Source organism: Neomonachus schauinslandi, chromosome 7 (assembly GCF_002201575.2).
Source record: "Neomonachus schauinslandi chromosome 7, ASM220157v2, whole genome shotgun sequence".
NCBI classification, from domain to species: Eukaryota; Metazoa; Chordata; class Mammalia; order Carnivora; family Phocidae; genus Neomonachus; species Neomonachus schauinslandi.
Window position 1 is genome coordinate 71,683,445 of NC_058409.1, and position 15,118 is coordinate 71,698,562.

The window sequence follows — 15,118 nt, forward strand, 5'->3', positions numbered from 1 at the left end:
TGGAAACACTTTGTCCCTGGATGGACTTTCAGCCAAATGAGGATCTCCATAGGAATGGAAGAAATCACACGCTCTGCTCCAGGATCCTTCGTTTGCCAGGTCACATTGCTTTACTTTGGATTCCTACCATCTGAGAGAAGGTCAGTCCAAAGACCTAAGACCTACCATGGTGCTGCAGATTGCTGAGCAACACCATGGAATATGTCCTCTTGCATCTTTGCCAGGTAAGGATCTGAAGATGAGATGTTTGCATCCCTGGTGCCTCACATTTTTATGCCAAACCAGGACTGCACTGCAAGAAGTCTCTTTGCCAATTTTCCTTTATTAAAAAGATACTCCTCTCCATGCCCAAGAATAATATTATGGAAAAGGATAACCATTTAGCTGTGTTTGACCATGGTCCTAAGGAATTTAGCAGGATCCCACAGAATTCCAAACTACACATTTCTTAATTCACAAGCAATGGATGAAAAGTACATCAACAGACATGATAATAGAAAATGCATAAATCTTTAGAATGCTTTACAATGTCACTAGAATGTGAAGCATCAATATCATGATAGGTGTCATATACCATGGCTATATACATGGTATGCAAGCATTATATTTTGAGCAATAATAAAATATGCTTCTTTAGAAATTGTGAAAGCTGAGATGACCATTAAGGATTTGGCATTTCATTTTGCTGTATGGAAAGACATTCAGCATGTGGTTTTACACCCAGCCCTTGGGAATTGGTCCAAGCTCAGTGGTCCTAGACATAGTCAACATCCTCTTCTTCTAGAGTTCAGATAGCCCCACTAGCATTCAGAATCTCCAGGCACACACTGCACCATTATTTTAAAGTACATTTCTTAGTGCCAGACAACAGGCAAACACTAGTGAAGTTCCAGGGAGAGGCATGTTTATTTGTTTTCTGTGGTTCAGAAACCATTTCCGTTTGCTTGAATAAGACACTGTCTAAAAGCAACTTCCTTTCTTTTCCCATGGCTCCTTGAGATGGTACAAGAATGATTGAGAGGTGATCTCATTTTGTAGGAGGCACTGAGCAGAAGAAAAGTTTTGAAAAATTAACATAAATTCATTCTGTGGGACTCAAGGTTGGGTTTTTTTGTCATTGTTTGGTAATTCCTGTCTTCTGTCCCTCAATAAACACGCACACACACACACACACACACACACACACACACACACACACCCTTTGGTTCTAATACTACATTATAAAGAAGATTCATCTCAGGATGAAGTTCTATCTTTTAGCCCATATCACTACTCAGGAGAGGTCATAAGTGAGAAGAAAACAATGAGCAATGAAGTAGAATTAACAAACGAAGTTGCTGAAAAGAAAACTTGGTTTATACGTGGATCTCTGTGTACAGAGAGACTTGCTATATCAATACTGGACTGCTAATCTGAAAATCTGGAGTCTGACCCCTCTCTGACACCCATGTAATTTTGGACAGGACCCATAATCACACTGAGCTTCAGTTTCCGTTTGTGTAAAATGCTGAAACTAGTTACGCACTTTGCTTACTCCAAATAATTATTGCTAGGTATCAAATGAGATAACAGGTGAAAATATGTCATGAACTACAAAGCACTTTACTAATATAAGATCCTAGTAGGACATAAATATGTTAAAGCTAGAGATTAAATTGGTTTTCTTAACTTTGTGAAACCTTCCTATTTATGCCCTGTGCCATGAGGCCCTCAATTCCTACTTAAAACTGGTCTCCTACCTCCAGTCCCATACTTCAAAATCTTTTCAATCTCTCCTGTAATTTGAAATCTCCCTAAATTGCCATTTTCCAGCGAAATGTCTTAACTCTTAGAAGCCACTCAAATCCCATGTGGTATTTTAAAATAATAAAAATAAGATGCCATGGTAAAGGAATAATGTGGATGCTAATGTAATCTAGATGTCAGTTTAGATCTAACTGTTGCTTGAGAATCTGGAGGTCTGAACAAGTTGGTTCCTACTCCCAATTCCATAGCCTATAATTGATCAAAATAATGTCATATACATTATTGAGAACAGGTTTCCTGAAGATTGCTAGATTGATCTGGTCCTTTTTTTTTTTTTTCAAATGACGGAAACTCAAGATATCTTTAAAAAATAAATAGGTTCACTTACGTAACTGAAAAATGGAAAGGTAGTATGACTTCAGGCATGGCAAGATCTATTGATTCAGATTATATCAACAGAATTCTTTTTCTTTTTGCTTTACTTTTTTCTGTGTTGTCTTCACTCATAGGCAGTCTCTCTTTGTTTGATAGATAGACATGCTGATGAATGATTTATTAGCAGGATTTATTAGCAGTTAATCACTGCTGCAAGTAACAAAAAATAAAAATGATTTAAATGATATATTTCTTTCTCACTAATGTGTCTAGATGTAAATAATTTAGGGCTGGTAAGACAACTATGTCCCATGACATCTTCAGGTACCCATTCTTAAAACTTTCTGAATGGCTATTTCTCAATCACCCATTGGTGTAATACTAGGAAGGGTTTTTATTTTCCATGACTCTTGTAGGTAAATATTCATCATCACCACAACCTAACCACATGTTGTCTTTTTTTTTTAAAATCATTATGAGGTTATTATAACCTTAGGGACATTTACTAAATCTGCTATTTAGAAAACTGCTATTTTTATCAGGTTAGTGCTTTCAACCTTGGCTGCTACACGTTAGAATCACCTGAAGGAGCTTAAGAAAAAAATGGATTCCAAGATTCCATTGTTGACCAATTAAGTCAGAATATCTAGGGAATGGGGCCTGGTTTGTTTGTTTGTTTGTTTAAATATAGGTATTGGGGCACCTGGGTGGTGCAGTCGGTTAGGTGTCCAACTTGGTTTCGGCACAGGTCATGATCACAGGGTCTTGAGATTGAGCCCCACATAGGGCTGTGTGCTTATTTCAGAGTCTGCTTAAGACTCTTTCTCCTCCTCCCTCCCCCATCCACCACCCCACTCTCTCAATCTCTCTCTCTAAAATAAATAAATAAATCTTTAAAAAAATAAATGTAGGTTTCATCACACTGGCCTCCATAAGCAACTAAAATTAATATCGATTGAGGTCTATGTGGACTAATTGGTCTTCCCTAAACAAAATTTGTCTAAAAGGGAGTAAGAAAAAAGCAATGACTCAAATATAAAGTGGGTCTTTGCCTTGTATCCGGCACAAACATGATACAAGTGTTCTCTAATGTCTCCATCATCTGCAGATGTAAGAATTCCAGGCATCTTCCTAGCCATGGGTATTTGGACTCATTCTCAAGAAGGATCCCAATTCCCTGTCCTTCCCATCTCTCTGACCCTTTGACTGGCAGGGCTTATTCTCTTGTTTGAATCCTGTGGTTCATCTTTGCTGATGAATAGCCTTAGCATCATTTCCATCTTGTCTAGACTAAAGCTCAATGCAGCACATACTGTTTAACAACTGAAAGAAATATCCTGAGATCAGACCTGTCCTAGGACACTCTTCTAAAGCTCCCAAGAGCCCAGAACTTGGCCTTATACCAAGCAAGTATATCGTGCTTGCCCAGTGTCATAAGTCCACCAGTGAACCTGTTTATTTAACTTGGGTCTTCTCTCAAATGACTTCACAAAATGTTAGTAACTGAAAGGTTCAGAAAGAATTTATTCTTATGGTCTGATAGGCATTTTCAATGACAGAAACCTGATTACTGAAATATCTGTGTCTCTCCACCCTTTTTCTTCAGCCATTGTTTAGAAGGCACCATATTTGACTCTAATGAAAATGTGAGGCGCAAGTTTAGAGGCAGAACTGGCTGTTAGGAAGAACATGAGAATCACAAGGGTCACCTGCTATAACTGCTTACTACTAGCTCTAAAAGGAATGAACTTAGTGTTTCACTAAGAAGAAAAGGAAAGAAAGAGCAGGAGGTGGAAATAAAGGATAGCATATCTTAACAAAAATGTTTTGGTGTAGCTGGTGAAGGAGAAAGATAAAGTTGATCCAACCATTAACATCGGGGACTGAGTCCTGCAAAATAACTACTGGCTGGATTATTACCTTCTTTCTCATTACAACTGTAAATCAAATCCTGGGCTGGGTGGGTTCAGATACCTCTAACCTGTCAGGGCATGTGCTAATAATCAGGGTCCTGTTGCCTGTGTTTTACTCATATACCACAGCACCCCTGCAGCTAACCAGTATAGGGTCAAGTTTTTGCTGAGTTCCCTTGTCAAGGGGGACGGTGGGTGCTGTTGTGGGCCTCCCAAGAGCTGCCTCTAAGGATCAGGGTCTTCCATGGAGGCAGTCTGGTGGGGAAAGAGTCTGGCTTTGAAGCCTGATAGATCTGCAGTTTCCTGGTTGTGAGGGGGCAGTGAAAAATGCCTAACATTGTGTAAAAGGGGCTCAATAAATGATATCTGTAGGAAGAGAAGATACCAGGAAGATACCAAACATATCAGCAGGGGAATTTAATTTAGGAAGTGATCAGAGAGGAAAGAAGGCTGAGAAAGGTTGAGAGCTGTGGTTTTAGAGAAGGATGTGAACTTATTCATTTTTTTCTCTCTTGCATCAATCTTCATGAAAAGTGGTAATCTTTGACTACCCATAATCTTGTCCCTTTCCACAAGTCAGCAAAAAGTAGTACTATAATGGACCCGGATCTTTCTAATTATGACTCTGACTCCCCCCACTTAACTGTTTATACTATTATAAATAATTTACTGTTTTGAGTCTTGGTTTTCTCATCTGTAAAGAGGGTGAGAAATACATGTCTTTTTCTCTGGGAGTTTCAAGGCTCAAATGCAGTAGTGTTTATCCATTTTATTTATCTCATTTATTCATTCAACAAATACCCATTGTCTACGATGCACCAAGCATTGCTGTGGGTGTGGGGGATATAGAAGTGAACAATGCAGGATAACATCCCTGCTTTTATGGAGCTTACATTTTAGCAGTAGGAGAAAGATAATAAAGAAATAAGCAAATGTCTAATATGTCAGGTATCGACAATTGCTATGAAGAAAATACATAGCTAAAGGGATAGAATTACTGAAAAAACTTTGTAAACTATGAAGAACTACACAAAATTAAGATTTTACCCTATTTAGATTTGATTGAATAATAGGATTAAGCTCAAGGTCTTTGACACTGGAGACTGTATTTGACTTTTTCATACAAGAGGAATTTCTGTTATTGCTCATTACAAGCCTTTTTTTAAAAGGCCCCATTTTCCCACCTTTTCCTAAGTCCTTATATTGGCATGAGGCTTCTAGGAAATGACTCATACTCTTTCAAAGAGAGAGAAATTTAATTCAGCATCAGAAGTATCTAGGATTTGAGAGTTTCATGAATCTTAATTCCAATCTTTATGTCTTTGGAAAGTTATTTTTCTTATATTGCCTAATCCCCATTTTGGAAAATAAGAGCAATCTTTCTTTTTCTTTCTTTTCTTTTCTTAACCTTTCTTTCTTTCTTTCTTGTGAACTACTAGAGATTTAAAAAAAAAAAAAACACAAGATTTTATTTATTTATTTTTGACAGAGTGAGAGAGGACAACAGTAGAGGGAGAGGGACCGCTGAGCAGGGACCATGAGATCATGACCTGAGCGGAAGGTGGGTGCTTAACCATCTGAGCCACCCAGGTGCCCTACTCAGTGCTTTATATTGTTTTTATGTTGTTGAAGAGAGAATCATATTATCTTTATAGGTGCTATGTATTGAATATTAATCTTCAATAGAGGTTACACTCAGTTCATTTTATGTAATTTCTTGATTAATTTTAAAAGCGTACTTCTCAAACATTTATGAATGTGCCTCTAAATAGAAGACATGTCTTTGAATAGAGAGAATAGCAAATCACTCTTATTCTTTCACCAGGGTGGATGCAAATAAATTAAAAGTGAAGCTAGAAGCCAGTTGCAGATTTTATTTTCTTGCAGAAACAGAGTACTCTCACCTAAATGTCCAAGTACTACCAACTCCACCTGGAAGGATTGCTTCCATATGATCTGAGTTAGTTGCCTTTGGGCATAAGGTAGTGTAATTTGAATTAATTCAGATACTCACTCCATTAAGCTGGGCTACTTTTAAATGGAACTCCCCTATGTTAAAATTCAGTAGTAACTGTTCATTATCTCTCATTCTAAGATGCTTTATTAAATGCTTTTTAGACAGTCTCTAGTTGCCACACAGTAGGTGACCAGCAGAAATATTTCCCAAGCTTATTTAGCAGTGACAAGACATTAACTTTTTTTCAAAGGTCAAGGAGGTGTTGATGGATGCATCGATGCTGTGAAAAACTAGAGAAGTCTTCCTTCACTTGCTCCCTGGACTCAAAGAACAAATATTAAAAGAGTCAATAGAGTGTTTTATAAAAGGATGTGCCCTTAAAGTGAGGGGCAGGATACGAACTATATTGTGACTTTGAAAATACCATGCTTTGCACCAGTAATCAAATTATTAGCTTTAAATTGTCCTCAAAGCTTAAATCCAGGGACTTTTCTCTATGTTTGTTTCTCCAAAAATTTTTGATTTGTATGAAGTGGGGAAGACCCTTGCATTTTTATTTTTAAATACTGCTAAGAAGGCTAGAAATTAAGATAACATTGAGATCCTAAAATCTGAAATCCAATTTAATAGTCTCGGTATGAGGGTGAATATTTTTTAAAGCAACAGTTCATTATCACTTCCCTGTCTTCAATCTATTCTTTTTTTTTTTTAAGGGAAGTAAAGGTTTTATTTTTTTGCATTCTGTTAAAAGAAAATAAGGTTCTACGTGATACAAACACCAAAGCAAACACTGATTTAATTAGGTATTTAAATATTTGCTGAAACATTATTTCTTTCTCAAATCCTACTTAAAAAAAAAATCAATTACTTGCTTTGAAAAGTAGAAATTTTTTTTAACGTTTGTGTGTGTCATAATTTCCAGGATGAAACTTGCCTTTTTAAAACTGAGGATAAGAGACTAATGACCTGTTGCATTTTTTCTTTCATATTTTTCCTACCTTTCCTCTCCAGTTCTCAACAGGCTGTGTCTTTGTGCACCTGAAGGAAAAGACAAACATCTTTTTTTGAATAAAGCTGTCCTATACAACTTGCCAACATTAAGTGAGAGGAATTCTCTCAGGCACACCTTTTTCCCCCATTTCCTCCCACTATCTTGACCAGAGTTTCTCTCTACACATACTCCAATCTCATAACCTGAAAAGAAAAAGAAAACATTGTTCCAGCTCATACTGGTTTGAAATAGGCCTTTGAGCCCTATTTACAAAGAGTCATTTCCATGACAATACCAAAGCCCTCAATTTCTATTGGTGTTATAAAGAGGAAAATCTCTCATTCAAGTGACCCTTCAGACCTGTATTTTTTCCAAGGTGTAAGATCAGACGTGAAATGAACCTGTAAAGAAAGTGGTTGGGAAAAACCAATAAGCACACCCTGGGATTCTTTCCTGTCCTGTTAAGGGTTCCTTGTAACCCTCGGCTCTATTTGCATTAGTCCTCTGTTGAATGTAAGAATTAGAGAAAGCACTTTAAATGAGGAAATTGAAACTCTATCTACTTCTATTCTAGATTCTATTGAAAGTCTAGGGACATCTAATAAAATAAAATCACATTTGTATAGGTAGTGGCACTTCCAAGAGATTAAAAAATTCAAATAATTGAGGAATTTGCATGATGAGTATTTAAAATGCAGTCATATCTGTTGTCTCTTTAATACCGATGAAAGCCATCCTACAAAAGGAACTTCAGTATTTTCAGTAAACTTAAAAACAGGAAACCTTTTCATGGTGGGATTTTGAGTATTAATTCTGCTTTTAGTATTTTTCAAAACACTGAAGATAGTGAAATAAGACATAAATGTGCTAAACTTTAAATTTTTTCACTTTTCCAAAAGCTGTTTTGAGTTTCTGGTGGCATTTCAGTCCTTTTCTTATTTTATGGGAAGGATTTTGGCTATTAAACTGCACAGTGAATCTGACTGTTAAGAGTAAGAAAATCTTGGATGCACATTGAACCAATGCTATAAACTTTCTTATATGTCTTCAGATGCTTTGGAGGAAATTACATGAGACAAGGGGACTGGTTCCCTACCCACTCCCCTGCCATTTGTGAAGTAAAAAGTACCTTTGAACACAGAGTTTCATAATAATTGCATAATTATTTTTCTTTTCTCATCAGAGCCAGCCTGCTGCTGGTGAGGTACAGCAGTCTAAAAAGAAGTCATCTGAGAATGGAATTCTAACAACTTAAGAAATATTTCCTGCAGCCACCCCTCTTCTTTCCAATTTGCAAAAAGCCATTTCAAAAATTTCTGAACAGTGACACTATTAAAAAAAGTAAACTACAGGCCAATATCTCTGATGAATGTAGATGCAAAAATCGTCCACAAAATTCTAGCAAACTCAATCCAACAATACATTTAAAAAAAATCATTCTCCTCAATCAAATGGGATTTATCCCAGAGATGCAAGAGTGCTTCTATATTTACAAATCAAGCTACATCATACATCACATTAAGAAGAGAAAGGATAAAAACCATGTGATCATTTCAATGGATGCAGAAAAAGCATTTGACAAAGTACAACATCCATTCATGATAAAAACTGTCAACAAAGTAGATTTAGAGGGAACATACCTCAACATAATAAAGGCCAAAGATGAAAAACCCACAGCTAACATCATACTCAATGCAGAAAAACTGAGAGCTTTTCCTCTAAGATCAGGAACAAGACAAGGATGTCTACTCTTACCCCTTTTATTCAACATAATACTGGAAGTCCTAGCCACAGCAATCAGACAAGATGAAGAAACAGTGCTTGCTTCTACAGCCCATATACTAAAAAATTGAAATGATACAGGGAACATTAGCATGGCCCCTGTGCATGGAAGACATACAAATACGTGAAGTGTTCCATATTTTAAAAAAATCAATCAATAAAAGGCATCCAAATTGTAAGGAAGAGGCAAAACTTTATTTGCAGATGACATGGTACTGTATATAGAAAATCCTAAAAATTCCACTAAAAAACTACTAGTACTAATAGATGAATTCAGGAAAGTCATAGGATATAAAATTAATATACAAAAACTAGTTGCATTTCTATGTACTAATAATGAAGTAGCAGAAAGAGAAAATAATAAAACAATCTCATTTACAGTTGCACTAAGAAGAACAAAATACTTAGGAATAAACTTAACCAAGGAGGTGAAAGACCTGCACTCCAGAAACTATAAAACACTGATGAATGAAATTAAAGATGGCATAAACAAATGAAATATGTTCCATGTGCATGGGTTGGAGAAACAAATATATTAAAATGTCCATTCTAGCCAAAGCAATCTACAAATTTAATGCAATCCCTATCAAAATACCAACAGTATTTTTCACAGAACTAGAACAAATAATCCTAAAATTTATGTGGAAACAAAAAACAAAGCAAAACAAAAAAACCCAACCAAATAGCCAAAGCAATCTTGAAAAAGAAAAACAAAGCTGGAGGTATCACAGTCCCAGGTTTTAAGATGTACTACAAAGCTGTAGTAATCAAAACAGTATGGCACTGGCACAAAAATAGACACATAAGTCAATAGAATAGAATAGAGAGAACAGAAATAAACCCACACTTATACGGTCAATTAATCTATCACAAAGGAAGCAAGAAGATACAATGGGGAAAAGACAGTCTCTTCAACAAATGGTGTTGGGAAAACTGGACCACTTTCTAATACCGTATATAAAAATAAACTCAAAAAGGTATAAGGACCTAAATGTGAGACCTGAACTGTAAAATTCCTAGAAGAAAACATAGGCAGCAATCTCTTTGATATCAGCAACATTTTTCTAGATATGTCTCCTCAAGCAAGGGGAACAAAAGCAAAAATAAACTATTGGGACTACACCAAAATAGAAAGCTTTTGCAGAGTGAAGGAAAGCATCAACAAAACAAAAAGACAACCTACTAAATGGGAGAAGATGTTTGCAAATAATGTATCTAATAAGGGGTTAATATCCAAAATATATAAAGAATTTATACAACTCAACAGCAAAAAAACCCAAATAATCCAATTAAAAATGGGCAGAAGAAGGCACCTGGATGGCTTAGTTGGTTAAGTGGCTGACTCTTGATTTCAGCCCAGGGTCCTGGGATCCAGCCCTGTGTCAGGCTCTGCATTCAGCAGGGAGCTGCGTGAAGATTCTCTCTCCTTCTCCCTCTGCTCCTCCCCCTGCTCTCTCTCTCTCAAATAAATAAATAAATCTTAAAAAGAAAAAAAAGGGCAGAGGACCTGAATAGACATTTTTCCAAACAAGGCATACAGATGGTCAACAGAAACATGAAAAGATGATCAACATCACTCATCATCAGGGAAATGCAAATCAAAACCACAATGAGATACTACCATACACCTGACAGAATGGCTAAAATCAAAACCAACAAGAAATAATTAGTGTTGGTGAGAATGTGGACAAAAAGGAATCCTTTTGCATTGTTGGTGGGAATGCTAGCTGGTGTAGTCACTGTGGAAAACAGTATGAAGATTCCTCAAAAAATCAAAAACAGAATTACCAGATGATCCAGTAATTTCACTACTGGGTATTTACCCAAAGAAAATGAAAACACTAATTGAAAAGATATATGCACCTCTATGTTTATTCCAGCATTATTTACTATAGCAAACTATGGAAGCAGCCCAAGTGTCCATCAGTAGATGGAAGGATAAGGAAGATGTGGTATATATACACAATGAAATATTACTCAGCCATAAAAAAGTGAAATCTTGTCATTTGCAAAAACATGGACGGACCTAGAGGGTATAATGCTAAGTGAAATTAGTCAATCAGAGAAAGACAAATACCATGTGATTTCACCTGTGTGTGGAATTTAAGAAACAAAGCAAATGAACAAAGAAAAAAGGAGACAAACAAAAAAACCAGACCTTTACTATACAGAACAAATTGGTGGGAGGGAAGGTGAGTGGGGGTGTGGGTGAAATAGGGGGATTAAGAGTACATTTATCATGATGAGCACTGAGCAATGGATAGAATTGTTGAATCATTACATTGTACACCTGAAACTAATATAACACTGTATATTAATTATACTTGAATAAAAAAATTTCTGAGCAGTGATATAGCTACACAGAATGAAGTACTAAAATAGTAATTCTATATAATCATGAGTAGATTAATATTAACTCCAAATTCTATGTACTACTAAAATAATAAACCTCTGCATTGTTTTATAATTTTTATATATATATATATATATATATACTATCTCCTTTTCCAAAGGACTAGGAAACTTTGGGTATATGACTATGTTACAAGGACAAGTAAAATACTATACTTGAAGACATCAGGCAAAATTCTTTGGCTTACTCCATTTGAATGGCTTGGGCAGAGTTGACTTCTTGTGACTTGGTTTCTCTAAAAACATGGATAAAGAGACCCTTGGCTAACAATCACAAGTGTTCAAAAGTCTCAAAGTTAAATTTTCCTTCTGATAGTTGTAACTAGATGAGAATGAGGAAATATGGTAGATGAAGAATATTTTATAAAATGAAGACATCTAAGGTTTTCTCTTAGAGCTAATCAGTAGACCTTTTCCCTTATGTCTGGTCTGAGCAGTTTTGCAGTCAATACCTTGGACTACAGAGCCCACTGTGTGGTAAGAAATTTTTCATTTTAGGTGTCATGTTCCATCTCACTGCTATTATCATGCCACACTGCTCAATTTTGGAAATATGTTTTTATTATTATTTTTAAATTCTTAGAGTATTTTGGGCATAGTGGGTACTTGTTAGACTTGATAATGATGGTCAATTTTTTTCTCTTTCTGTGTTATATATAAGATATTTCTGTAGTCAATATTTTTCTCAAAATATTTTATATTTGCCTTGTGTTAAAAAAGGAGAATACTTTATTGGTGATCATAAGCTGAGTGTAGTGAACACAGGTTTTGGAGTCAGGAATTTCAACCCTGGCTTTACTAAATATTCTTGGGTAAGTTATTTAACCTTTCTGACTCTCAGATTTCACATGTGAAAATTATAAATAATAATGCACAATTCTCGGTTTTTTTCAAGACAAATAAAAAAATATGCCTAGTATAGTGCTTAACATACAAGTGATTTATTTTATTATTGTTATTATTCTTAATAGAAGTAAGACTCTACAATATAATTTTGTTTAAAACCTTCTTTGAAGATTTTTTTTTTATTTGAGTTGACTAGGGGCACCTGGGTGGCTGAGTCGGTTAAGCATCTAACTTTGGCTCAGGTCATGACCTCAGGGTCCTGGGATCAGGCTCCCTGCTCCACGGGGAGTCTACTTGTCCTTCTCCCTCTGTCTCTGCCCTTCACCCTGTTCATGCACTCTCTCTCTCTCTCTCAAATAAAATAAAATAAAGTAAAATCTTTAAAAAAAAATAAATTGAATTGACTAAGTGGAGTGACTAAATGGATTAAGTTTCCAAATTGTTTTGTTTCATGTAGATAAAATTAGTGATATTTTTGTCTTCTACTTCAAGCATTGGTTCGATTTTTATCAGAATCCGTGGGTAGTGGGTATTTTGAATATGTGTGAAAGAAATATAACCTACATTGTCTTTCTGTGTCTTAATTTAGCTTAAGCCTTCATTGTGCTATTTGGGTTTTACCTACCTTTCCAGGGTTATACACAGGTTTTGGGGGCTTACATAATGACAGAGGTGGGAGTGGACAAACTCTCCCTTAGTAATTGGTACACACCAGTTGCTGCTTATAATTCTTTGGACAGAGATCAGGAAAAACTCCATTCTCCTTGCCAGATTCTAATTTAGTTGGTTATTTTCATAAAGCAATGAGTAGGTTAGGATTTTAGGAAACAGACATTAATTGGAAGAGTTTTTATAGCTATGCCTCTTTTATTTTCCGTTGAAAATAAAATTAAATAAAAATCAGATATATCCACACACTGGTTTCCCAGTGCTTTACTAATGAGGTTTCACGTTTTATTTTTTTGGTCTAAGCAACAAAGATGAATCTTTCCATATCCCTATTATGCCTTGTCTTTAGGAAATGGACAAAAATTTCATTCAGAGTTAAGTTCAAAAAACAGTGCTTCCTTTTGACAGTGAGGTGTACTGCCTTTCTCTTTTATATTTGAGATGATTGGCAGGAATGACATTTTTTAGAATGCCCCTTTTTTGTTTGGGGCAACCTTCCTCTATTCTGTAGTGGAAATATTATGAAGTAGCAAGGTGTGGTGCCTCATGAGCTATTCCTTCTGGCATTCTTGATCTTACATGATCTTCTCCCATAATCAGTAGATTTGACCTGTGTAACCAATAGGATCTTGGGGGAAATAACAATGTACAATTTCTGAAGCTTGGTCATAAAAGATATTGTGGCTTCTGCCTTGTCTTCTCTTCAATCTCTCTCCCCAGGGAAGCCAGCCACCATGTTTTGAGAATTCTCAAGCAGCTCTGTGGAGGAGAGGAACTGAAGACAATCGCCAATAGCCAAGGTGAACTTGCTAATCATGTGAGTGAGCCACCTTGGAAGTTAGATATTCCAGACTTACAAGGTGTCAGATGAGTGTATTCTTAGTTGACATTTTAACTCATGAGAGAGTCTGAGCCAAAATGACATAGCTAAGCCACTCTGAAATTCTTGACCTACAGAAACTGTGTGAGATAATAAATAATTATTATAATTTTAAGCCATTAAGTTTGGGAATAATTTGTTATTGCAGCAATAGATAACTGATACACAGGCGTATAAGAATTCTTATGAATAGATGTAAAGGCTTTGTCAATAATCCCTTGCTTTTTTTACTTCTTTTGTAATATATACAGATTATCTTTTGGGAATAAAATGGCTCAAATTTTGTGGTCCTGCACTCTGCAAATGACAGTCCATCTTAGCCAAGTTCATTTTTTTTCTCCAGAAGATAGATTTAGTGCATGTCAAATGACCAAGAGTTTTAGTCAGTTGAGTCAAGATAGTCTAAAATTCTCCTGTTTGTGTCTACCTGGCCCTCTTAGCTTCTCCATCTCTTTCTCTTACTTCTGTGCCAATCTTGGTGGAGTTGAGTGGGTGGGATACAGGAAAATTTTTGCTGTTTCTGTGTCAAACTTTGGGAGTAAGGAAGCATGAGAGACTCTGGGTTTTCTGTATTCTCATCTGCTTAAATTCACCACAATTATACCTTCTCTCTATGAGTCCTGGCCCCATCAGGTCTTCTGTATAGGACCTTCCAAAAATCTCTATTATCACCAATTAGGGAACCTATTTCTAGTCTGTATGTGTGTGTGGTAGAGGTGGTAGGTGAAGGTGATAGATATGGAATCTTTCTTTCTTAATTTCTTCTGAGTATTTTGTCTCTACCCCGGATATTGTCCATTTAAGTTCTTAGGCACTTGAAAACCATAGCCAGAAATACTATTAGACTTTTCTGGCTTTTTTCTTGTTTTACCCCTCCTCTCAGGCATCTTCTTTGTTTGAATAAGGGGAAGGGATTGAGGAAATGCTAGGGGAAAAAAAGAACATATGTTAATATCTCAAAGATATGATGCTGTGCTTGCTTTGGCAGCATATATACTAAAATTGGAATGATACAGAGATTAGCATGGCCCCTGTGCAAGGATGACATGCAAATTCATGAAGTGTTCCATATTTTTATAATAGTAAGGGACTTTAACACCCCCCTCACTGCAATGGACAGATCATCTAAGCAGAAAATCAACAAGGAAAGAAGGGCTTTGATGACACACTGGACCAGATGGACTTCACAGATACATTCAGAGCACTCAATCCTAAAGCAACAGTCTACACATTCTTCTCAAGTGCACATGAAACACTTTCCAGAATAGATCACATACTGGGTCACAAATCAGGTCTCAACCAGTACCAAAAGACTGGGATTATTCGTTGCATATTTTCAGACCACAGTGTTTTGAAACTTGAACTCAATCACAAGAGGAAATTTGGAAAGAACTCAAATACAGGCTAAAGAGCATCCTGCTAAAGAATGAATGGGTCAACCAGGAAATTAAAGAAGAATTAAAAAAAAATTCATGGAAACAAATGAAAAATGAAAACACAACTGTTCAAAGTCTTTGGGATGCAGCAAAGGCAGTCCCAAAGGGAAG

The 15,118-nt window shown here is 36.1% G+C and overlaps 2 non-coding genes across 2 annotated transcripts; both read left to right on the forward strand.

Moving 5' to 3' along the window:
- Positions 1-8,799: 8,799 nt before the first annotated feature.
- On the forward strand, positions 8,800-8,908 carry LOC123325370. The gene has a single exon (XR_006540387.1). It is a non-coding gene; the product is annotated as a U6 spliceosomal RNA (small nuclear RNA).
- A 5,635-nt stretch (positions 8,909-14,543) lies between these two features.
- Positions 14,544-14,647, forward strand: LOC123325349. Its single transcript, XR_006540368.1, has one exon. It is a non-coding gene; the product is annotated as a U6 spliceosomal RNA (small nuclear RNA).
- Positions 14,648-15,118: the final 471 nt, after the last annotated feature.